Source organism: Monomorium pharaonis, chromosome 3 (genome assembly GCF_013373865.1).
Source record: "Monomorium pharaonis isolate MP-MQ-018 chromosome 3, ASM1337386v2, whole genome shotgun sequence".
NCBI lineage: Eukaryota > Metazoa > Arthropoda > Insecta > Hymenoptera > Formicidae > Monomorium > Monomorium pharaonis.
The window spans coordinates 10267784-10291879 of NC_050469.1; the positions used below are offsets into that span (position 1 = coordinate 10267784).

Sequence of the window (24096 nt, forward strand, 5' to 3'; positions counted from 1 at the left end):
TATAAGAAAATCAATATCGTCGTAATCACTATCGAAGGAATGATTTCGGCATCAAAAGAGGGACAAAAGAAGGGGGCCCGGCCTTGAGGAGACATGCTCTAATCCCAAAAGAATCCTCGACACAGAGTAGCGTTTATTATCTCGATTCGCGCGGCGAAGGGTCGGCGTCAGCGTTTATCGCGTTAGCTTTCGCACCGCGTGGCTTAAGGGTATACGTCGCAGTTGAACGTGCAATCAAGTATTAATAGCCATCGTTCGCGAGGCGGCAAAGAGGGAAAACGTCGTTATCGCCATCATCATTGTCGCGTTGTCGTTGTCGTCGATGCCTCCCGTTGTTTTTATCGCCCGATTGATCGACGCGTGAGTGGATGCTTTCGAGAGCCCGCCACCTGTTTCCGTGTGTCTCACCCCATCGTCTGCATATCGTCCACCTATCTAGATTTTTTCTCCGACCTGAGTAAACGAGAGAGAGAGAGAGACAAGTAATTATCGCGAATTCGCGATCTGCGGAAACGCTGCCTACATGTTTGATATGTAATCCAGCCGGGAGTGGACGCCGCGCATCGATCGCGTTGGTGCGATCGTACAGATCGTACGCGAGTGCACACGATGTTGTCTGAGTTTCTGCCGCGAGCATAGGGCCGTGCTCGTGTGGTCCATGGGCGTAGGAAAACATGCCGGACGTGCACGAGAGAATCGCCAAAGTTCTTCCTTCCTAAACGAGAGATATATATATCTCTCTCTCTCTCTCTCTCTTTCTCGCACATATCTCGCGTTGAAACGCCGCGGCGCGATGGTGGTCTCCCTGGGAATCCCCGAGTTTCCGTACTCTCGCGAAAATTCAATAGCAAGCCGCCTTTTAAAAATCGAGTTTGGACCAGAAAGTTTTATTACTTAAATCCACCTGTGCGTCTGGCGGTCTCGCTGAAATTTGTTGGTCGGAATCGTACTAAGCGAGAAAAAGATAAGTTCAACATTTGCGGGGACTATCGCGAAGAGATATTGGAGAAAATTAAAGTTTCGGAATTTGATAAACATTGTCTTGGATTATATATTTTAGGAGTTTAAGTTTAAGAATAAGATACCGTGTGTTATAATAAAAAACCAAGGATTTTGAAAAGAATAAATCTTACAAATTAGTAATAGACAGGACAGCTTGTATAAAAAAAGAAAAGAAAAAAGTTCTCTGCCGTGACATACGTAAGCACAAATAGCGCGCCACGTTATGTCGAAAGAAAGCGAAAGTTCCGAAGCTACCTCGAGATAAAAAATATATCTTGTTCTTCTTTACACCGGAGATGAGTAACCAGTGTCGCCACGCGGCTCCCATAGGAAAACGAAAAGAGGAAAAAGAAAATTCTCAGCATTTCGCGCCTACATATACGCGACGTTATACCGAGAGAAAGCAAAAGTTTCGAGGCACTGCTACGAGAGACTGTGAGAAGAGCTCTTTTCCCTTTACGCCACTGGGTCGAAAGGAAGAGGAGACGGATCGAGATAAAGAGACGAAGAGAGAAAGAGAGAGAGAGAGAGGGTTAAAGCGGTGGACCGAGCGCGCGGCGAGCGGAGCGCAGAGCGGCAGAGCGAGCGAGAGGGGAACGAGACGAAGGGAGGGAGGGGAGGGAATCGGGGAACTCTGCCTGTAGTATGATAGAGGACTGACCCGAGCCAAGGTTGCACGGGTGACGCCATCAAGCTACTAGTGCATAATAGCGCCGCTCGTTCTGAGGCCGCCGCGACTGCGCTAAAATCGGAACTCGTTCTCCGGCCCCTCGCGCTCCCTCCCGCTCCCCCTCGCCGACCCCCCCTGTGTCTATCCTTCCTCGTCGTCGCGTCAACCCTCTCTCTCCCGTCTTCCTTTCTCGTCTCTGTCGTTCTTTCTTGTCTCTCCCCGTTTCTCCCTCTCGCGCCTGCATCCTTCTCTCGCGCGTCGTGCGTTGCAGTTCCGTGGAGTTCCGCGCGGTTGAACGATTCCTCGGCCACTATTCGAGGTTTTCTGGTTTGTGCGGACCGACGAGACGAAAGGAGGATGGGGCGCGAATGAGGGAGAGAAGGGAATGACAGAACATTTATTTGGCGATATACCGAAACGGTATTATCTCCACCGGAGTAATAAGCACTCGTTCAAAATAACGGCGTTTACGTATAACACGTCACTTTTTATTTATATGTCTCGGAATAATTTAACGGGAAGATATTTAAAAATTATGCTAAATTGTCTGGAATCAAGGAGAAACAAACAGACAAAACAAATAGGCGATTTATGCCACAAGCGAAAATCTTTATGGAAATTACGTAGAAAATATTTGCAAGTTAGATAAAGCAAAGAACAAAGCAAATGTACTAAATTTACAATAATATATAATAAAACGAAGAACAGCAGCAGAAGAATTTATTCTGTTTCTCTGCAATAATGTACAAATCTACTGAAACATTGTGATTTGTGGTACACGTAACGTAACGCGACAAGGTTTCAATAACTGTAAGGGCTGCGGTATAAATAGCGCGAGAAATGAAGCAAGATTCGAAGATGAAGAGAGAAGAGAGGAGAGGAAGGGAAAGGAGGGTGAGAAATGGGAGGAGACGGGGACGGAAAACAGAAGAACGGCAGGAGAGCTGAAGATTTTCGAGGTGGCTCTAAAAATACGGAGAACGCACCGTTGTTCTCGGAAAGTACGTGCATACATGTGCGGGTAGAACACACGCGGGAACGCATGAGGAACGAGAGAGAAGAGGAGGAAAGAGAGAGAGAGAGAGACCGAGAAAGTGAGAGGAAGGCGGTAGTAGTAGCAAGAGGCTCGGAGAGCGCGCGAGAACAGCTGGAGCGGATCGTGTTTACGCGGGGTATGACTGGCTAGATGAGTCAATCGTAGACCCGTTGTCTAGGAGTGGTCGCGGTGGGGGAACTGCTCCTACTTCACTGACCTATACCACGAGCGCTGTATAGCGCAGGAAAGCACCGCTAGCCGATGAGTCTGGTGCGCCGCGTCCGGATAGAGAGATTCCTAGAAGCTTCGGAAGTCTAGGATCGATCAGGAAACGTGAATGGAACAGATAGTTCGATAGTTCCGGAATATCGATAGATTTTTTTTTTTTCAAATTCAAGCTCGAGCGTGTAGGAAATCCAAGATGTAGAATATATCCTCGGAAAGAGCGCGTAAGATAAAGTCCTTGAAAATTTAGAAGACCAAGGATTGAAAGAAAAAACAAATAATACGCAAATGAAGTGGAGTTTTAAATATTCTACGATCCAATTAAAAAATTTTTTTAATCGAGTGGAAATTTACATTTAAATTAAAAATAAAAAAAATCCTAATACATCAACTAATTTAAATATTTAAAAGAAATGGTCTGCATTTTTTATTTGCGATTGTGAATGATTCTTAACAAATAAAATGTAAATAAAATGTTAATAGTTTTATGACAAGAATAAATATCACAACTTATTAAATTGATTACAAGTGCGATTCTACAATTATAAACGTGAAATTATTGTTAGACGTGAAATTATTGTTAGAAATGAAAAATATTTTTGGGGCCAGATTAAAGAATGGACGAGGAAACATCAGATTCGTTATTATTTTTCTTTCTCTTTCTCAATGTATTGCATAGAATTACCATTACTACCACGTCGATGGCATCACAAAGCGCAGCCGGAGGTCGACTTAAGGCGATCATTGGTCGAATTTAAATTCAAGTTTCGGCCTGACGAGACGATATTCCGCGACAATGAAACGACAGTCTAATGCGTCCCCGAGGCCGTATTAATCTTCTACTTAAACGACATTCTTCGACTCTTGTAACCGACTCGCAAACAAGGTGGAGGGCGAAAGAGCGATTACAGGTTTAGGGAACTTTCAGGAAACCTAATTATCTTACTTAATAAAATTTTGTGACATTTGAGTAAAATATTGAAAAAGCTATTTCAACTTCTAAATGTAACAAAAAAAAGATTTTTAATCTGATATCTCGGTTGACTTTTACAAATTATAAAAAAGACTTTCGCTCAAATCGATTTACGTACAAATCGTCATTTACATTTATAACGAGAATCATGAAATTTAATATCCATAATTTTTATTCAAGTGTTTCATATATTCAAGTATTCCTCGTTCTCTGTGGTGGTCGAATAAAAAGAATCAGAGCGATCAAATCCAAATTTTAACAAACTTACTCGACAAATAATCATTTGGTAAGACATATTTCTGTTAAGAATGCAAAACAGCCTTCTCAAGGGCTCAACAGCTGAGCTTGTGAAAATTACGCTCAGTTGCTCTGTCAGGTGATTACGCATTGGAGCGCGTTATTAATTTCTATATTTAACGAGGGTTTCACAACCCCCGCGCGCGCGTAACGAAGATCGAGAAAAAGGAAGTGGATCTGTGGGCCGCGTTTCCTCGTGCGCTCTCGGACCATATTCCTTCCTGACAGTGCCGGCAGGAAGTTTAGTCGAGGGACTCGGTAACGAGTCGATAGTTAAAAATACACGGAAGGGTAGGCGCGTGCGACTGCGACTGCGACTGCGACTGTGGCTGCGGCTGCGACGCGACGCGCCGCGCCGCGCCGCTCGTTTATTTTGCGGAGGATTTCGCGCTAGCCGCTCGCTCTTTCTCTCTTTCTCTCTCGCGGGCCGGAAGTACAAGTATAGCGAGAAGGGAGAGGAGTTGGGGGAGACGGAGAGAAAGAGAGAGGAGGAAGAAAGAGGGAAAAAAGAGAGAAAGAAAAAAAAGCGCGATGAGCCGAGAAGCAGCGGGAGGCGGCTTGGCCGACGCACAACGAACGGTGGGGATATCCAGGGACGTACGATTCGACGGAACGAGCGGTAAAAAAAGCGGTTGCGCTAAAAGCGAGCTCGGTAGAAGAGAGAGATGCTGCGAGACGAGAGGGAGAGAGAGAGGGAGAGAGGAAGAGATCTAGACAGAGCGCGCATTCTCACGTAGTGACGGTCCCGGATAATTGGCTGGGAAGTCGCATGCGCGCGCGCGAGATATTCCCTTACGTTCGTTTCGATAGCTTACAGAGAGAGAGAGAGAGAATGATGCTTGTCTAGAGACTGTTATCGATACCGGGTGTTTTCGACATTGTGATATCTCTCCCTTTCTCCCACAGTTTGCGATTCGTCTAGAAACGTCACCGAGAGAACCTGTGGGGAGAAGAGACGCGTCGACAATTCCGATAAATCGATGTTTTACCTTGATATATATCAGCGAACTTGAAATATTAACTGTTCCTTTTTAGTGACTATTGGACAGTATGACATTCGATACAACACTACCGATTAAATCTGCCGTTATCGCTCAAGTACTCCTAATTAAGTTAAATAGACACTTAAGCTGTTAACCAGAATTTAAGAAACGCGATAATTTAAAATATCATTCTGATAATCCGAACGAACAAATTAGAAAAAAAAAAAAAACTAACCGCGTAGCGTCTTTCAAAATACAAACCCTTATCTCTGCGTAGTGTCTTTGCCACACATTTATTTTGCAGACTATTTTACGCAAAGTATTCTACATATAAGATTTCAGTTTATTTTTAAATTTTAATTATAAAATTTCTGGTCAAGAAGCAATGTCAGTAACGAATAATATATCTCGGCAAGGAAAGAGTATTTATCTGCTTTTGTGATAATCATTTATTAGCCCTTGACACAAATTTGACAGCCATCAGACTTCAAAGAGAATCGAGATAAAGATTGATTTCAACGGAGTGAGAAGTCTTCTACCCAGTCTTTTCGGATCTCGGCGAGATACGCTCGCGTGACGCGTGTTCTCACGTACCAGGATTTCGAGAGGCGGAATTCCGCGTGCATCTAAGTGCATGAGTTCCCCATAGCCGAAGCAGGAAAGGAAAGGGGTGGAGAGAGGAAGGGGAATGAGAATGCTGGTCTCCGGGAGGCGAACGAGCGCACGAGGGGCCACCGAAAGTGCTCGTCCGGCATAAACAAAGCGATCGTGGATTATGGTTCCGACATAGAAGCTCCGGTGCGCGGAAGAGGGAGAGCTGGACGAAGCGGGGGGCCAGAGGGATGGCGGAAGGGCAGGGTGAAGATGGGCCGGGCAGTGTCGGTGATAGCGGAGCGACGCCGATGATAGTGGTGGTTGTGCTGGATGATGGTGGTGGTCGTCGAGTGATGGAGTGGGTAGGAGGAAGAAGAAGAGGCAACGCGGAGGAGGAAGAGGCGGAGGAGGAGGATGATGAGATCGAGAGAAGGGGAGAGTTGACCTTCAGCTGCGCCGGGAAAGTCAGGCAGTCACTGACCGACAGACTAACTTAACCGCTCTATCCTTCTCCTCCTTCTCTCTCCTCCGCCTCCATTCGCGACCGGCTAGTCCGATGCACCGCATTGCACACATATACGTTAGCGTCCGCCAGCCTCCACCCGTTCTGCCTCCCTTTCACTCTCTATCCCGTCGATCTCCGTCCGTCTCTCTCTCTCTCTTTCCTCCTCTCTCGCGCTCCTTCCTATCCTTGCTATTCCTTCAGCATCTCCCTGCCCGACGTCTCTTGACGTCGTGACGTTCTTCCCTCGGTCCCCAATCCTCTCTCGTCCTCAACCCCCTCAAAGTCTTTCTCTCTTTCCTCTCGTTAGACCAAGTCCCTGCCTATTATGTTACCCTACTGCCTCGGGCTACTATCTTTAACCCCGAAACCCGTTCAAATTGCGAGTTCTCGGCGTGCACGTGCACCATCGTCCTCACTCCTTCTACGCTCCTTTTGCCTCTTTCTTTCCCCTCCCTTCCGTCTCACTGTCTCCGTCGACGCTCAGAAGAGGATAAAAGGATGATCCAGAAGGATACAAGGAGATTGATAGCTAAGGAAACATTTCGCTTTAACTGCTTGAACAATGAACTGTGTAAAACACGTTTTCATTCTTCACACTCTAGATTTGCAGTCTGGTGATTAGCATCAATGTTATTTAATGAGATACGTAAAATACGTGAAACTTTCATTTACGACATTCTCTTAATTTATATCCTGATAATTATCTCTAATTCATAAGTAACACGCATAAAATAATAAAACGTTAAAAGCATCTCGAAGTTTATTAGCCGTGAAATTTCAGGGCGCGAAGCAATCTCGTTTTACATTCTTTAAAGCCCGTCAGATCGATTTCACTTGGATGAGAATCAGTTATTATATTTCGTCATTTCATTCCATTTCAAGGTGATTTACCGTGCGCACGCGAGACTTTTCGTCGACGTTCTTCCTGGTCGTTACGTAAATGCATTTCGACGTCGGGGAACGGAACTTGGTGTTTGCGGATTAGGTTTGCATGGCGATGAGCAACACTGTTTTCATCGTCGGCGAGGGCGTGGGCGATGGCGCGGTACCTCTCTCGCGGTTTCTGTGCTTTCCACGAAGTGCCTGTGGCCGCCTCTTCTCTCTTCCCGGCTTCTCGCGCTTAGAGCGTAAAGACAACCGCGCGGCGGAGAGGGAGAAACCGAAGGGAGAAAGAGAGGAGATGGAGAAGGAGAGAGGGAAGAGAGAGAGATTTACGTTCCGGGCGCCTTTTTCCGCGCGACCACCTTGACTGCCTATAAAATGTTCGCGAAACATTTATGCGTGCGTGTCCCGCGACTCGCCGATCGCGTCGATTTCTCGGCGAGCAATAACGCGTTTCGCTCGACGCGAAGGATGACGCTAACGAGGAAAGAGACGAGCGGCGATGACGAGCGCGAAATTCCCGGGAAACATCAGTTATTCTCGGTAATCGTTTTAACGAGATATCGATGACCCGGAAACACGTCGATTTTTTTATATTTCTCCCTGTGCCTCGCACCGTCGATTTTCGACACCCGTATGTTTACGAGTAGATTGTTTTTTTTTTGCCGACGCGACGGAAAGTTCCGGGACCCACGATCCGTGCGGATACTATCGATATTTTCTTGGTTATTTCTTGACAGCGACGAGAAAGATTTCTTTCAATGCTATTCACTGCCAAATTTAATGTGTATCTAATGATCTTGACCTTTGCGACACTTGCAGACCGCACTATCGACGGCGTTTCGATAAAAGTTAAGCGTATTGCAGAATTAAAACATCTGCATCGCGAGAAGCAGTGTTGTTGTCGAAGAGATAAGGAAGCGAATTAATGAATTAAAATTATCAAGGGGAATGTACGTAATTCTGAAAGTATACTTTCTTTTATTCGCACCCTATTGGAAAAATTCATGGACTTTGATTTTTACAGCAAAAGATTACGAGCTCTCAAAAATTTACATATGTCAAGACTATTAGCGGCAGAGTCACTCCGTTCATTCGTAATGACTTCATGAGGATGCTGCTTTTTCCTTGTTTATCTTTGCTTCTTTAACGCTTCCAGAAAACTCGACAATTACTCTCACCATTCTAAGTAAAGAACGATAACTCTCATGTATCGCTGTTAATACGAACGCAAGAGCGGAATCGTTATTCATCCCGTGCACGCAAACGCACAGGAAATGCCCAAATCGCCGCACGGATTCCACGCGGACGTCTCTTACGGAGAATTAGGAATCGACATCGGAGTTTCGGAGATAATCGAGGCGCGTTTTCACGGTAGACGGTAGACCGAGCGAAGATCTATCTCGAATGGATGTTGTCGATCGCCAATAAAAAATACACGCGTTTTCGTTTCGCGCCGGCGAAATAAATGCTTCGCGCGATTTATAACCCCGGAGCGGATCGGAGCGGAGCGAAGCGCGGCGTATCGCCGGCGTGCATCGTTTGCGGAATACGTTTCCCCGGCGCGGCGGGTTCGTCGATCGTTCGATGGGATTCTTATTGTCGGTTTCCTGCCGTACGCGTATCACGCCGGGCAGCTCTTTGTGAGCGCGCTTTCCGTCTCTCTCTCTCTCTCTCTCTCCCTCTCGTCCTCTCGGTATCCGGAAGTCTCGACGCTCGAAGATTAACTCGCGCGCGCGCGATGTCGAACACTCCCCGTAGAACGTGAAAGCTAATTCTGACTCACGAGCGGCCTGGTCGTTTGGACGAATTTTAGAAATTGCAGAAAAGTAGGAAATTGCAGCGTTTCTTTCGGGCATCCAGAAATGAACGTTGATTGCGCATCGAAATGTTTCCAAGCTTTAATATTTACGGTATTACTTCCGTATTTTATTTATATCTTATTATCCGCATCCTGTGTCGTATCGAGATAATGTACTGAATATAACTGCATAACATGAACATTGTCCCGGCCGCGAAATGTGCAGTTACGCACGACCGCCCTAGCCGCGAAGTTGCACGCTACCCACGTCGTCGTCATCGTGGAAGGCGCGAGGGCCCGAGACAATGACGACGTATTCGTCGCGAATGGAAAGAGCGACAGGTGTAGGCATAATGCGCCAGGCGCTGCCGGATGACTTATGCAGAAACGATGCGTGTCGTCCTCGCGCGGTGATGTCCTCGCAAAATGTGAGACGCGGGAGAATCGACGTCGCGGAAGCGTGCGCCCTTACCCGGGTCCCTCTAAATTAAAGCGCGTTACGCAGCAGAAACTCGCGCTGTCAGAAATCGGAGGTTGTGAAACGCGTGGAATAAAAAATTGTCTGGGAGGAAAATTATTGAACGACGCGTGGTCCAACAAACGAGAGAGAGAGAGAGAGAGAGAGAAAGAATGTGTGTGTCTAGTCTAGTAATCAGGTGGCATTGATAGAGAGCTATAATCATGTAGAAAAAAGTAATAAATTGCAATGTATCGGAGTCAATAAAACATATGCATTTACCGGAATTATCATATCGCTCCTACACCGATCCGCTTACATTATTCCTTTCCGACAGTCGCGAGGACAGGAATACAAGGAAAGAAAGACAGAAAGAGAGAGAGAGAGAGAGAGAGAGAGAGAGAGAGAGAGAGAGAGAAAGGAAAACATACACATCGGAAGACGACGACGAGAGGAGCAAACGGTAAGAATGCACAGCTCTTCTCTCTTCCGTCGTCGCAGACGATGCGCGATGTGTGCGAGGTCAGTGACCATGGCGCGGCACTCTCGTTGTCGCTCGCACTTCTTGCGACCGACGGAGAAGTGCAGTGGAGGAGGAAGAAGAGCAAGCGGACGGTAATGCGAGGGGACAGCGCAGTTTTGCGCGGCGTAAAATACGGCGGCCGGTATTTAACGGTCGGATGAGACCGAATTTAGAGGCCGGAGGTGACAACTCGCGTCGCACTTCCCCGCCGAAGAGCAACGGACGGCTATTAATTGACGGGAGGGGGAGGGGGGGAGAGAAAGAGGAACAAACGAGAGAACAGGAGAGAGCGATATCTGAGAATTCGCGGCTGGTTGATATACGGCCTTGAGAGAGCCATCTCGGAGACGCGCGCTGTCGCTCCGGTTCGTGCGACCGTATTTACGAGACCGTTAATTTTCGGCCAATGAGAAAGCGAATTATTCGGTGAATCTCTCACGATCTGCTCTCCTGATGAACGAACGAATATTTCTTGCGCAATCCGCGTATAACCGGTAAGACCCGGCAATGGTGAGATTTATGTCGCATGACCAACAGAAAAAACTCAGTGACGGTTGTTCAATTTCCGTACAATTATTAATAATCTACGAATCTATATTGATATACTATTCAGAAGAAGAAAAACAATTCCATTAATACAAAAATTTAATTTTTGAGGCCTAACCGAACACGCTTAGTCATTCCCTTCTCTCTTTCTGTTATGAGATTAATGAGATAAATGCAATTATCATTAACTTTTGTTCTCAGTAATTCACTTTGACAGACTCAACGCTCTCCCTCTTAAAAAAAAAAAAGATATAATTTTGTCAAGGCGGATGATCAAGATCATTACGTGTCCGTGAGAGAGAAAAAGAATTAAAAAGAGAGTCGCGGGTATTGTGCGAAAAGAATTACACGATAAGCGACGCGTTCTGACAAGTAGGCGACGATCGTCAAATCGCGCGAGATTCTTGTGTACTCGCGAGACTCGCCAAAGACCAAGCCACGGCTATCGCAACGATAACCCCCTCCCCCCCTCTCCTCTAGCAATTGCCAAAAGCGCAGGTCTTGGTTAAGATAAGGTGCAGGTCAATCGGGTTAACTGATTTGGGTCAGCCACCGATCGTTTTCGCGGGACGAAAAAGAGGGAAAGGGGGATGGCCCTTATCTCCCTCCAACCGCTACCGATGATTGTAATAATAAGATAACGATTGCAATGAGAATGTAAATAAGTCATTAATCCCTTGCCATCTGGCCCAGAGAAGGATCGACGCTCGCGAATCTCCGCTCTCGCGTCTCTATCGTGCCGTTACGTAACGGCGGGAGATTCGACGAAAATTATTTCTCGCCAGGCCGCGCGATAAGAACGAGAGCTTTCCGTCTTTCCGCGAGGCATGTCACGTGTCGCGCACCTTCAACAACGTGCGATAAACGTGCGCGCCATCGAGGAGCCTTTCGAGGAAAGAGAGATATGCGTATGTAAGTAATTAAAATATAATTAGATTTTCGCGAAGAGCGGAAGTGGACCATTCGTCTCGTATTGGATAATTTTTACAGGAAAACGCTAACCAAGGAAATGTGCCGTGCTCGTTGCAACATTTGTTTCTCCGCGATACGACTGTGAATCTGAAGTATTATATTTTATCAGTTTTAAATTAAGAGCGAATAACGAACGCAATAACGATAATTGAGTCACGCTTTAGCAAAAAGAAATACTGAAGTGATTCGGTAGTGCAATCATCGAGTCTGCATATTTACAACATTCATTCTGCGATTACGTAGAAAACGCAACAGTGTGTGTGTGTGTGTGTGTGTGTGTGTGTGTGTGTGTGTGTGTGTGTGTGTGTGTGTGTAGCATGCATTAATGCCCCAATCGCCTTCCAAGAACTGTCGTAATTTCTTTCAAATGGAAAAATGACACACGGAAATGTGTTTCCGAGAATTGAAGTTGCGCCACCGAAGGGTTGCGACGCGATCGGAGAGATGCGATCATCCGAGGGATGCATTCATTTGACTGGGGATAACATGATGGGCTCGCGCAAGGTCGCGCGATTCCCGTCGCAATAATGCCGTCGACGGCTGTCCAACACGTCGGTTTATGCATACCGAGAGAGGCGAGACAGAGAGAAAGAGAGAGAGAGAGAGAGAGAAAGCGCACGTTCACGTGTACCTACGAATATGGGTCGAGAGCTTAATACGGTAACTCCGAATATAAAAAGGCTGCGGCATCGAGAGCCGTGGCGAGAGAGTCTCGGCTTTGTTACACACAAGTATGATGTAACGCATCACTGGTGCCGGCGAGTATGCTAAACTCGATCGCGCGGATGTAATACGTAAATCTAGCGACAACAAAAATACGCTCGTGCATGCAATTTGCATGTAGAATAAATAGAAAGGTACGCTGTGGGTTTGTCTAGGGATGATTACATTCGGTAACATGTTTCTCTCCCGCGTAAAGACGATAAAGAGAAGGGACCCGTGATATCGAAAGAATCATATATCGAAAGAAATAAATCGTGAAACAAATCGATTCGGTCTAGCTATCCGCGATACAAGATTCAGAAGTCAACCTTTCCGAATCTTTAGGCACAAATATTATATAAATAAATGAATTATAGGTATCGTGCGATAACACTCGGAGCGCACAAATTTCGTTAAAAACTTTTTATTATCCGAAGGTTAGCCGATAGCGATAACTTTTTTTTTTTTTGCGTAACAACTTGCTCGCGGTTAGGGACAGAAGGGGAATCATTTATTCATCATATTAGGGTGAACGACGACTGGGAACCCGTACGCGTCAATACGCGAACGCGCACACACGCGCACTCGCGCGCGTGTACATGCGTGCGTGCGTGCGTGCGCGCGCGCGACGTATCCACTGTGTCAAGTAGATAATAGAAATCGAACACGAAGGAAAGGAAGGTGCGCATCGTGCACGACAGGAAGAGTTTCGCGTGCGGAGCCACCGTTGCCGCCGCCACCGCCGTCGCCACGCCCGTTCACTTTCTCCGATAGTACTAGAAACAGCTCACAGTCCGTTCGTCCCCTCCTACCCTCCTCGTCGTCAGGTTCATGCCGTCGTCGTCCGTCCCGTCCCGTCTCGTCTCGTCTCGTCCCTCCTTCCCTCCGCGTCCCACTCGCGGGCGCATATGCCCGCGGATCTAGGCTAGCTCAGTGGGTCTAGGTCTAGGCTGGTCGCGACGTCGCGCGCGCGTGCAGTATGCACCGGCAGCCGATGCAGCCGCGTGCGCGCGTCTCGGGAGCGACGCGTCGCGAAGTGCGTGCGTGCGTGCGTGCGCGCGCGCGCGCGCGTATGCGTCGAGTCGTCGCGTTATATTTAGACGATGCGAAAGCAAACGCGAATTCGCATTCGGGCGGACCCCCTCGGTTCTTTCTCTTTTTCTCTCTTTCTTGTTGCCACGATAACGACGACGAGGTAAAGATAGACAGAGATTAGGAAGAGAATCGCTCGCTCCCCGCGGCGGAAATGAATCATTTGAAATTGTCAGCTTTCGTCTCCGCGCGTGCAATTCGTGAGATCGAGGAGAAATATCATCGAGGAAGTTATTCCAATCGTGTTCTGCAAGTATATCGCTCGTCTTCGATTTCGGAAATGGTACGAATTTATTTTTTGTGGCATTATTGTTCTATTTAATGCGTAACTTCGGAAGTTTGACCGTGTGAAAAGGAGATGAACGCGCAATCAGATTAACAATCGAAGTTTAACAGAAAGTATATAGATTGAGAAATAGCTTTCAGAAATTCTTTTATTTTTGCTACAAATTAGCTTCGAAGATTGTTCGCTTTTTGAATATTTTTTATAATATTATGATCGTGGACTGATCTCAACTTTGAAGTTTGGCAGACATGAGCCCGAATACGAACGGATATGTGGGACAGTAGTGTATAATTTACGAAACAGGAAGTGCGAGACAGGCACGTTGTAGATAATGAGTATCGACAGAAGAGCGAGAGAGAAAAGAGAAGAAAAGAGGGAACATCAGTGCAGGATATACATGGTGTGCACAATATATTTAGTTTTACTTGTTTCTCTACAGAAAAATAAATTGTCAATTATGTCGATATATCAATTTTATTAATTTTCGCAATAAATGTCTTATAAATTAAATCGTAAATTAATACCGTATGATAAGTCTGATTTACAATAAGTTAAAAAATCAAGGTTGTGTAAACTTTGCAGCTCTTATACTTTTTATTTTAATACTTTTAATGTTTTTTATATTGATAGTTTTTTGGATATTGGAATAGTCGAGATGTTTGTTTTTAAGAAAAAAATTACAAGTAGAAGATTAATGAAAAAATAGAATGGATATTTGTGAAACAAAAATATTGCACGATATTATATAGAAATATTATAAAATAGGCTCAAAGACCATTATAACTCTTTATTATTCAATAATTATTTATTATCCGTATTCGATTATATAAAGATAAATATTAGCAAACATGCGAAGCAAAAAGTGCTTCCATCATTCTGAAGCTGACTGTACGCGAACGAAAGTGAACGAGCAGATAGGAAGAAACCTACGCACGCTCTCTTCCTCTTTCCGTAATCTTCCTATCCTCATACAGGGAACAAGCAGAAAATGAACATCTTAGCGGAAAGGGGAGACCTTTAACTCTAGCGAACGGGAGCGAGTTGAAGCAATGAAGAATATTTCCGCGAGCGTACGAGGAAAACGTTGCATCGAGAAGGAAGATGAATTTGACAAGTTTATTTCTCTCTTTTTCTTTCTTTCCTTTCGTTTCCGAAATTTATAAATCCATATTTTTCGAATAAGTAGAGATTACAGATTTGTCGTGTCATCTTCTATAACTTCGTGACATTAATTTTTTTTAATACGAATTTTAAAACAATTTAGAAAAATTGTTGCGAATACAAGTACAAATACAGAAAATAATGAGATTTTAGTGGGACCGCAGGAAAGAAAATGAAAGAGAAAGGAAGAGAAGATGGAAGGGAAGGCAGGGAGAAGAGACCAGAGATAATTGGGAGCGCGGGCTATATATCTAGTAGTGTCCTCCACACAAAGCGAGGAGTCACAAGACAAGAGTTAGTTAGACTTTCGTCATAAACGGAACAGAGCGAAGGGCAGAACGACGGACGGACGGACGCGCTTTATCGAGCACGAACGAGAGAAAGAGAGAGAGAGAGAATGGTAAGAGGAGGAAAGACAGAGAGGACTAGTCTAGGGCAAATGAAGGCTAGAGAGCGCGGAAAGTCCGAGGCGCACGCGATATACAAGCAAAGCGCGAAAACGTAGGAAGAGAGAAACGGGGAGGGAAGACAAAGCGAGCGCGCGAGAGTGGAAGCTCAAGGGAGACGTGGCCACGTCTTTTTCGACGAGTGCGACGAGAACGGAAAACGTCGGACGTGTCCGTTCGCGCGCGTTTAGTGGGAAGGGGTCGGGAGGGGGTAGTAGAGTTGTTGGGCAGGGTGTAGGGAACGATCACACCACCCCGTAGGAGCCGACGGAAGAGCGGAGAAGGGAAGGACACGACGATGCGCGATGTCGGAAAGCGACGGGGAGGAAGGAGAAGGGGATCGACGAAGAGGCGAACGAAGAGAGGCAGGAGGAGGTGGTGGTGGTGGTGGTGGCGATGATGGTGCAGGAGGAAGAGGAGGAGAAGGAAAAGAAGGAGGAAAGGGTACCGCGCCGCCGGGATGGAGGGGAAGAGAAAGAGAGGGGGGTCAGACGGGGTGAATTGCCGGCGACAAGGTCACCGTCTATACCTCGCTGGAACCGCCGATACGTGCCTTCGGCATTATACGCGCACGGTACTCTAGCTGCGTCGTTTCTCTATCTTTCTCTCCCCCCTCCCCTCCTTTGGCTGTCCTCCCCCTTTCCGCGCTCACTTCCCCGTGCAGCGAGTTACGTGTATGCACGTGCATACAGCCACGGATGCGCGCGTGTACACACGCGCACATGTGCGAGGCCCATACGTGAGCTAGCATAATAGGAATAAAGAAAGTGACGCTCATCACGTAGGCGAGTCGGGCACGTCGGTCAGAATTTCGAGACTGGAGAATGGACAAGTACAAATGAAAGAGGAAGCGGCTTCTAACTGATCTAATTATTTTCGTAGGATCACTTGAAAACACGTCACGTTCGATCATGACGATGATGACTCGTTTTGTTCTGCGGTATATGTAAAAATTATTAAATTTCAGAGATTATCTATGTAATTGTCACCAGAGCGTACGATTTGAAAATATTGAAATCTTTACGGAACATTTATGTGCATTCAGAAGAACGCATTAATCTTTTCATTTTATACTCGAATGCAATCATACACGTTAGTCTTTAAGTAAAGTTAGTTGTTCTATGTGGAAGACGGCGAGTGCAACGCTACGCCCGTCTCTGTCGACGCTGTTCTGTCTAGAATTTAGCATTTGACGTTTAAATTTTGTTTACTTAGCGTCAGTTTCGGAGAACGTTGTCGGTGCGTCGGCCGCCGCACGTAGAGAAACCGCCGGTCGAAATTGAAAGTCGAAAGCGCGCGAGGAAATTTATTTCGGGCGCGCGCGCTTCCTTCTCCGCCACCGAAAGCCGCGTTTAAATGTCCGAAGGAATCTATTTTCAGATTGCGGCAGGAAACGCACGCGAGATATACGGACACGGAGATGTCAGCGTGCGTATCAAAACGTGGCGATTATATACTCGCTTGAATTTTCTTATCGGGACGCGCTGCGATAAAAAGAAATCGAGAATGCTCGGCAGCACAACCGGCGCGAGCACAAATCGACGATTTGAAAGTTTCATTGGAAAAAAACTGCAAATATCGTCGTTTACATCGATTGCACGACAATTAACTTTCCTCGGTAAATTATTTATTTTAATGGCCGTAGACGTGTGATGGTCCATAAATCGATGCAATAAAGAGGCACGTTTACATAAAATGTAAACGTGTTTACGTAATCAACGGAGCGATTACAACAGTGTGGTAAATGTGATGCGGCCGTAGCTCTCAATATGATAACGTCGGTAGTTATTATTAGAATAAATAATCGTAAATCTCTTTGTAACAATTTTGTCGCCTCTAATAATCACATCGTTAGATGATTGGTATGGCATTTATGTTTCGCGCGCGAGCGCGCGCGCGCGTGTGTGTGTGTGTGTGTGTGTGTAATTATTTCTAATCGATTTTACGTCGAGGGAAGAGCTAATGGATTTGCAGGTTTTCAGAACCGAACAAATTCTAAATGTATCCGTCACCGAAAGAAATATTTAAACATGTACAAGGAAAACCACAAAAGCGCATTGATCTTGCTATTAAGTCTAATACAATATAAAGCAGAATAAAATTTCAGGATAGCTCATCTTTCGGAACTCCCCGCAACATTTGAGATAGCATGGCCTCGTCTGGTCCTTGCACTCAGATCTTCGGATTATCGTCATCATCGTTCACGTCGATGACGTCGATAAATTTCGAAAATATCCGCGGCAAACGCCGAGCCAAGTCACGGCACGCGATCCGACGTGCTCCAATAGCTGTCGGCAAATGGAGGGAAACCTTGAAGGAGGCATTTACTCGCGCGGCTTACGAACGCGTAGCGCTCTCCCACTTCCTCCCCCGGCACCATCCTTCAGCCGCCGATTATCTCTATCGCCGTTGAACTGAATCTATCGAACGTTGCCGCGCGCATCTGCCCCGAGAATAATTCCGCGCGAAAACGTGACTCTCCTTATTTACGCGACGGCGACTCGGAGATTTCGCGCGCTCTATAATCGCCAATATCTTCGCCGAATGTAGCGTAATTTTTGAATAAGCAAACCGCACCCCCTGCTAAATACGTCCGAGGTATCGTTGTAAATTCGACGGCGCATTCAGCGTTCGTGCCGTATATGTAGATAATCGATTTACAGGCTTGAGTTACACGGTATCGTCTTCTTCGGTGCCTCGAGCGAGCAAATGTAACAGATAAACCTTACGGAAAGATTCGAGGTACGGTTTTCCCCCCCGGTGCTTATTCCTTTTTTTTTGTTTCCTCCCTTTTTGAAAGAAGGAAATAAGTGCGCCTCGTTACGCGGCGGATTGGTCGTAAACAAAAGCTCCTCCGTACGGAGGGCCGTGCTAAATGCGTCGCGCGAGCGGTTGAGAACCGTCTGGTGCAACAGCGCTATGCATTTTTGCCGGCGGCAGCGACGACGACGACGGCAGCAACGGCGGCGGCGGTGGCGGCGGCGCTATACGTGTGCGTGTACGCACACGCGCGCAACGGCGGACGCGGACGGCAAGTGCGCACACACGGAGGAGCGCGCTCTGATAATATGTACACTGCAAATACACAATACTACAATACACACGTCGTCGTCGGTGCAGGGGCAGAGACCCAGGAAGGACGCGCTTCTCTCTGTCAGACCAGAGCCTGCCAGCGCCTATGCGCGCCTATCTGTAAAGTCGAGCGTGTCTTCTCTCCCCGTCCCTCCCTCCACCCTCCTCCCGTCTACAGGGTGATCCGAAAGACGGCTCGCGCGCGCGCGGAAGACGCCACGCACGCGAATTTTATCCTTTACGGTTCTTCGCACGTGCGAATCGACGAATTCCTTTCTCTTTTTTTTCTCCCCGTTGCGATTTTCACGGCGCAAATTCGATGTGCCGCCATTCCGAAGTTCCAATCGGACTCCTCTCTTCATGGTTCGCGTGATTCGGAAAACGACGGGTATGGAAAAAAAAATGCGATTTTATTTTACATCTTTCGTGCATACGTATTAATACGTGTTTCTCGGTAATTATTTCACAGATAAATATATGCGGTGTTCTAATTAAAATTTCTGCTACGTGAACTGGATGATCCGAAGAACGATGCAGCGAACGATGCGACCTTGAATTAAGTCTCTTAATGGGGTTTTTGTAAATAATAGATTCTTCAGTAAACGGCAACGTTCTAATTAAAATGTTCCTCCTACAAGGTCATCTTTCACACATTTGCTCGCTTATATTAAATTCTTACTCTGGGTGTTTTCCAAGCAAGCGTAATGTTCTAATTAAAATTTTTTCCTTATCTACAAGAGACTCGAGCAAACCGTGCAATCTAGAATTATTTGTAATAAAATCAGCATGCAATACTCCATTTTTTAACCGATCGCTTCTATAATAAAAAGTTTTTATCTTTTTCTTTTTCATTTGAATAGTAAAATTTAAATACCGTGAACGTGTCAATGCAATATTACGTATATTAATTATGTATTATATATATCGATAATATATATTAATGCAATAGATATTCGCATAAATTTCACTTCGCGCAGTACAGGAATAATTTTTGCAAATGGCAACCGGGTCGTAATTTACACGAGGGGAAGGGGGTACAAATGCAAAGCGAATTCACGTCGAACTATTTAATTCCGTAACCTTCCTTGCGCGCGATATCGTAACGAATTCCACGCAAAGGTTTAACTTTCTCATGAATATTCAACGGACGCTAGCGGCGCTATTTAAAGGAACTTTGCACTTATTATTGGATCGCGTGATATCTACGCTGAATAATCGTAGCGTCGCGCGAAATTTCGCTAAAAGAGAATCTCCGAACGGAGACGCAAACTCGGCGAGTCGTAAACCGTAAACTTATGACGAGAAATTAAGAATCTGAATTTGAAATGGAAATGACGAATGTAAAGAGAGATCACAATGGGGATTAGTGAGACGGGAAAAAGATTTCCGTACGCTTCCGAATGGCACGTTTGTGTTTTAACAAATAGTGCCGCTTACAAAACAAGCAACACAGTATAATAACAATTATAAAAATAAATTAGGGAAACGTCGAGAACGTAAAAAAAAAAAAAGAAGAAAACAATTCCATCGTAAACAAAGGATTATGAATGCGAGTAACAAAGAGTAGGGGAAATCTGTCTTACACAAAATGGATTATTGAATTCGTCGGGCTTAAGTGTAACATCGCGCGGTATCCGCCCGGTCAGGAAAAAAAAAGGAAAGCAGAAAACGAGAACTCGTATGCGCGCGAATCGAAGCCCGCCCGCCACGAAATCGACGTAGCGTTTATGGCGACCCGTTATTTTCTGCCTCGCGTGCAATTTGCAAAACGCGCCGTGGCCTACAATAAAAAATCCGATACCTCGCTCGTACTTCCGGAATCCGCAAACGCCATTAATCAGCAAGTCACGCGTCGTCGGCGTCGGTGAGAATGTCACGTGTTGTCGGTGTGAATGCACCGGCTTAACTTTCGATTTTCATGCTGAAAAAAGTCAGCCCTCATCAGCTCGACGATGAATCACATATTTTTGACATTATTTTTGTCGATGTTACAAGAAAAGAAGAGAAAAAAAATATATATATATATAATAATTAATTTTATCATCATAGTCAAACTGTACGACAAGAGATACCGGAATGTTAAATTTCAATTACCGATTATTCCGATTTCCACCATCGAAATTCGCATCAACCGCGAGAAGTTTCTCGTGGCGCGCTTTTCCTTCGGTGAATCGAATGAATAATCGCGGAAACCGGCGCGGCGCCCGGCATACCGACACAATTCCATTGTTCCGCAGCGTTTCGCCCGAACGACCGGCGTCATTTCGCGCGAGCATTTCCGAGAGGAAAGCCGGATTGTCGTCCTCGGGAGTAGGAAGTAGACCACCGCGCCCCTTCCTAGTCGACCTAGACCTCCACCTAGACCCAGAACGCCACGAGACGAGTCGGCGTTTCTCGCGAGCGCTTTTCCTCTCCTCGCGCGGTGAAACCTACGCGCACCTGTTTCGGGAAACGGATTCGCCACTTTCACGTCCGAGCGAGCGGATGCGATTCAGTAGCGCGATGCATTCGAACCGAGGGGGAAAAAAAAAACTGCGAGAAAACAGTTTACAAAATAATATCGTCAGAAAAACCAACTGTCGGAGAAAGATCATCAAAACAAATTGTTAAATACATTTTTTCTTTTTATATAAAATTTTAATACAGAATAAGTAAATAAGTATAAAGTTCCCGTTCTCTCGAAATCGGTCACGAATTAAAATCGATTACGAGTTAAAATCGAACGAAAAAAGTCAACTGGGCGTTTTCTGTGTACCGGTAGCAACGCTTTCGACGAAGGAAGTCTCCTATCTCCAATCAGGAAGTGGACTTTATCGTACACACGAAGAGCGCAACATGCACGCCAGAGCAGGCCGCGCCTAGTCGACCTAGACCTAGACCCGCTCTAGCCTTAGATTCTACTCTGCATCACCCGTTTCGTTCCTTTATTTTTACTCGTCGCGGCCTCGCGAGCGCGTGTTACGTAACACTGTGGCGCTTAACCCTTCCACAGCGCCGTTAACGCGTTCTCTCGTACAGCTTCAGGAAACTCCTCTCTCCCTCCCTCTCTCTCTCTCTCTCTCTCTCTCTCTCTCTCTCTCTCTCTCTCTTCGTTCTTCCTAATAGTTTATCTTAACTTTGAAAGAATGTTGTCGCATTTATTTCTCCGAGATAAAAAGAAGTCACGGACGTTTCAAACTCGAACCAAGATATCCTGGATCATCATCGTTAATAAATTCTGTATTAAAAAACGTAGACAAAAAATATATAATTTTGCTACTTTTAAGTCTTACGTCTTATTCCGCGTTCATTTTTTTGCTTCGAGCCTACTCAAAAAAAAATTAATGAAAAAAAAACACATGATAAAACAGTGATAATTCCGATAAGAATCTTTGTTTCCTTGAAAAAATTTAATGCGTCAGACGAAGTCAACTGAAGTACGAAAGCGCTAAAGATAGAACGAGGAACGCTCTTAATAACAGAAGTATCGGTATACATATTGGCCAAGAGCACTTTGAACTCGAATCGCGTCTCGAGCTCACTTTCGTCGCTTAAAGATACTTGTTCCCAGATATCGAAGTCGCAAAAAGTAATCGATCTTATGCGTGGTGCGACGACGATGTGCTTTTCCTGGTATTATCTTATTATCGGCCATCGATCGCTTGTACCAAACAAGATTTCAATCGCGAAGGTAAACCGTGATAGAAAAATACTTGGCAAGCTAGTGCATCTTACGATGATTGATAATCGACAGCTGTATAAATGATTCTTTCTCTTTTTCCTCACTTTTTCCTCTTTCTCTGTTTTATTTGCATTAAGGAATTGTAAAAGGAATATCTGAATATTTCTTTCGACGAGAGAACCGTAATGTGCATCTAATATTTTTGTAAAATTAAATTACTTCTCTTAGCAGTTAGCAGAGATAAACTTATGATATGATTGTGTATCAAACTGGCTGGCGTCAGTGAACCTCCATGAGTGATATTAATATCTGATATAATAAGCTTTTCTAAACGTAAACATCGCAATACGGAAGATAATTTCGCGAAGATTACGTAAATCATGTTATTAAATCACTGCCTGATAAGCATACGGGTAAATAGGAAGATCGATTTGTATTTAGTATATCAATATTATCGCGAATTTTTGATAACTCTTTAGATATTAATATACATGGTCAGCAATTATTAAAAAGTACTAGCGTAATAAATTATGCGTATTTTATGTAGAAAGTCCATCAAACGCTGAGATTTATACTGGCCGATCAAAACAACTGTTAGCAAAATTAACGTTTCTTTTCCAGACAAATATTTTAATATTTCAACGAAGCAATTTCGAGAGATGAAGAGAGGAAAAGGAACGTTTCAAGCCTATCGTGTTCTGATAATTATCAAATTATTTAAATACAAGCACGTGCAAAATATCGACACATCTGTGTAAAGTATCCATATGTCCATATTTCTTCCCTTGTGATTTCTCGCGTGGCGGCGAAAAATCTGCACACGGAAATTTTTTTACGATCTCTTTGCCCGACCCCGGACTCTTTCGTAAGCGGCTGTTATTCGTCGGCGAATTCTATTTTTTCCGTCGATTTCCCGCGGCAAAAAGCCGCTTCCCCTTTTTTTCCTGTTCCCTCCAAACCCGTCTCCCTGCCCGTCCGCGTTCGAAATTACGACGCGATGCGTCTGGCGATCTTTTAAAAATATCTCAGGAGTGCTTGATCTAGGGCAACCAGGACATTCCTGAACCCCGATGGCGCGGTTCCTAAATACACTCATTTTTGTGCATTCTCTTCTCTCGCGCGAATCCGACCGCAAAAAAAATCGCGTTTACAATCGAGTCGAGTTTCTTTTATTTTACTTATTATTTTTTTCCTAAGATAGCATGGAGTACTTTACACACCATTGTATTTTTTTTTTGTAATAACAGCGAGCATGAACAATTACGATACCGGATATACGAGTTTTTTAAATCGGAATATAGTAATCACGTGTATCTGAATCTCATTTATCATTGTTCCCGAGAAAGATCAAAATATTTCGAAGGCATCTGCTTCTCGGTAACCAAAGTGGTAATGTATTCACAGGCTACTTTGACGTCAAACGTTAAATTCCAGAATGTAATGATATTCGCATGAAAATCAGGTTTACCCTTGACACAATACACGTATGAGCGAATGATGCGAATTAAAAAAAGAAAGATAAAAAGGGAGGCATCGCGCGTAATCTCAAATGTGATATTCGTTATATAATTTGTTTTTTTAGTGTCGTATTTTTCTAATTGGAGTAAAAACTTTATGTTCAAACGTTCTTTATTTGTGCGTTAGCAGTTATAATAAATGTAATTCATTCATTAAAAATATATATAAAAATGTACAAGTGTATCTCGCAGCGGGCGACTTGGGCAAATTTCGAATTTATGCACATCTTTCGCAACAAGATGTGAATGGGCACGAGGAAGTCGGGCAAATTAGCGCGGAAAATAACATCGCCTTTGAATCGAACGTTCTATCGCTATTCGGAACCTTGTAACACTTTCGCCTTGACGCACCGTCAGCGCGTCAAAATTTGTGCCACGCCGGTTTGCCAACGCATCTCGCGCGCGGCCGCACGTCACTTTCGTTCCCGGCGTGCCTAAAGGGTCTTTCACACGTTCCCGAAGCGCTGATGGACTGCGAATCGCGGCTCGATGATGATCCGGCCGAAAATAGCGGCGCGCTATTCTATTCTTTCCCCCGGGTCGCTATTCCGGTAGCGTACACGGCGCCCGCCGTAAGAGCGCGGTCTATAACGCGGTCGACCGCGGATAGGCAAACAGTTCGGCTCGATAAACACACCCCTGATTATTTTCTACTTCGCAAACGACGCCGTATCCTCCTCTTCCTCGTCTTCC

General features: G+C 45.2%; 1 protein-coding gene and 1 long non-coding RNA gene across 6 annotated transcripts in view; one reads left to right on the forward strand and one right to left on the reverse strand.

Annotated features, from left to right (window-relative positions):
• The window catches only part of LOC105837767 (ecdysone-induced protein 74EF), a 183147-nt gene that overhangs the window by 3479 nt on the left and 155572 nt on the right, over window positions 1-24096 (reverse strand). The window lies entirely within an intron of this gene.
• LOC118644732 lies at window positions 6858-23300 on the forward strand. Its single transcript, XR_004962489.1, has 2 exons — window positions 6858-13543; window positions 13785-23300. It is a non-coding gene; the product is annotated as an uncharacterized LOC118644732 (long non-coding RNA).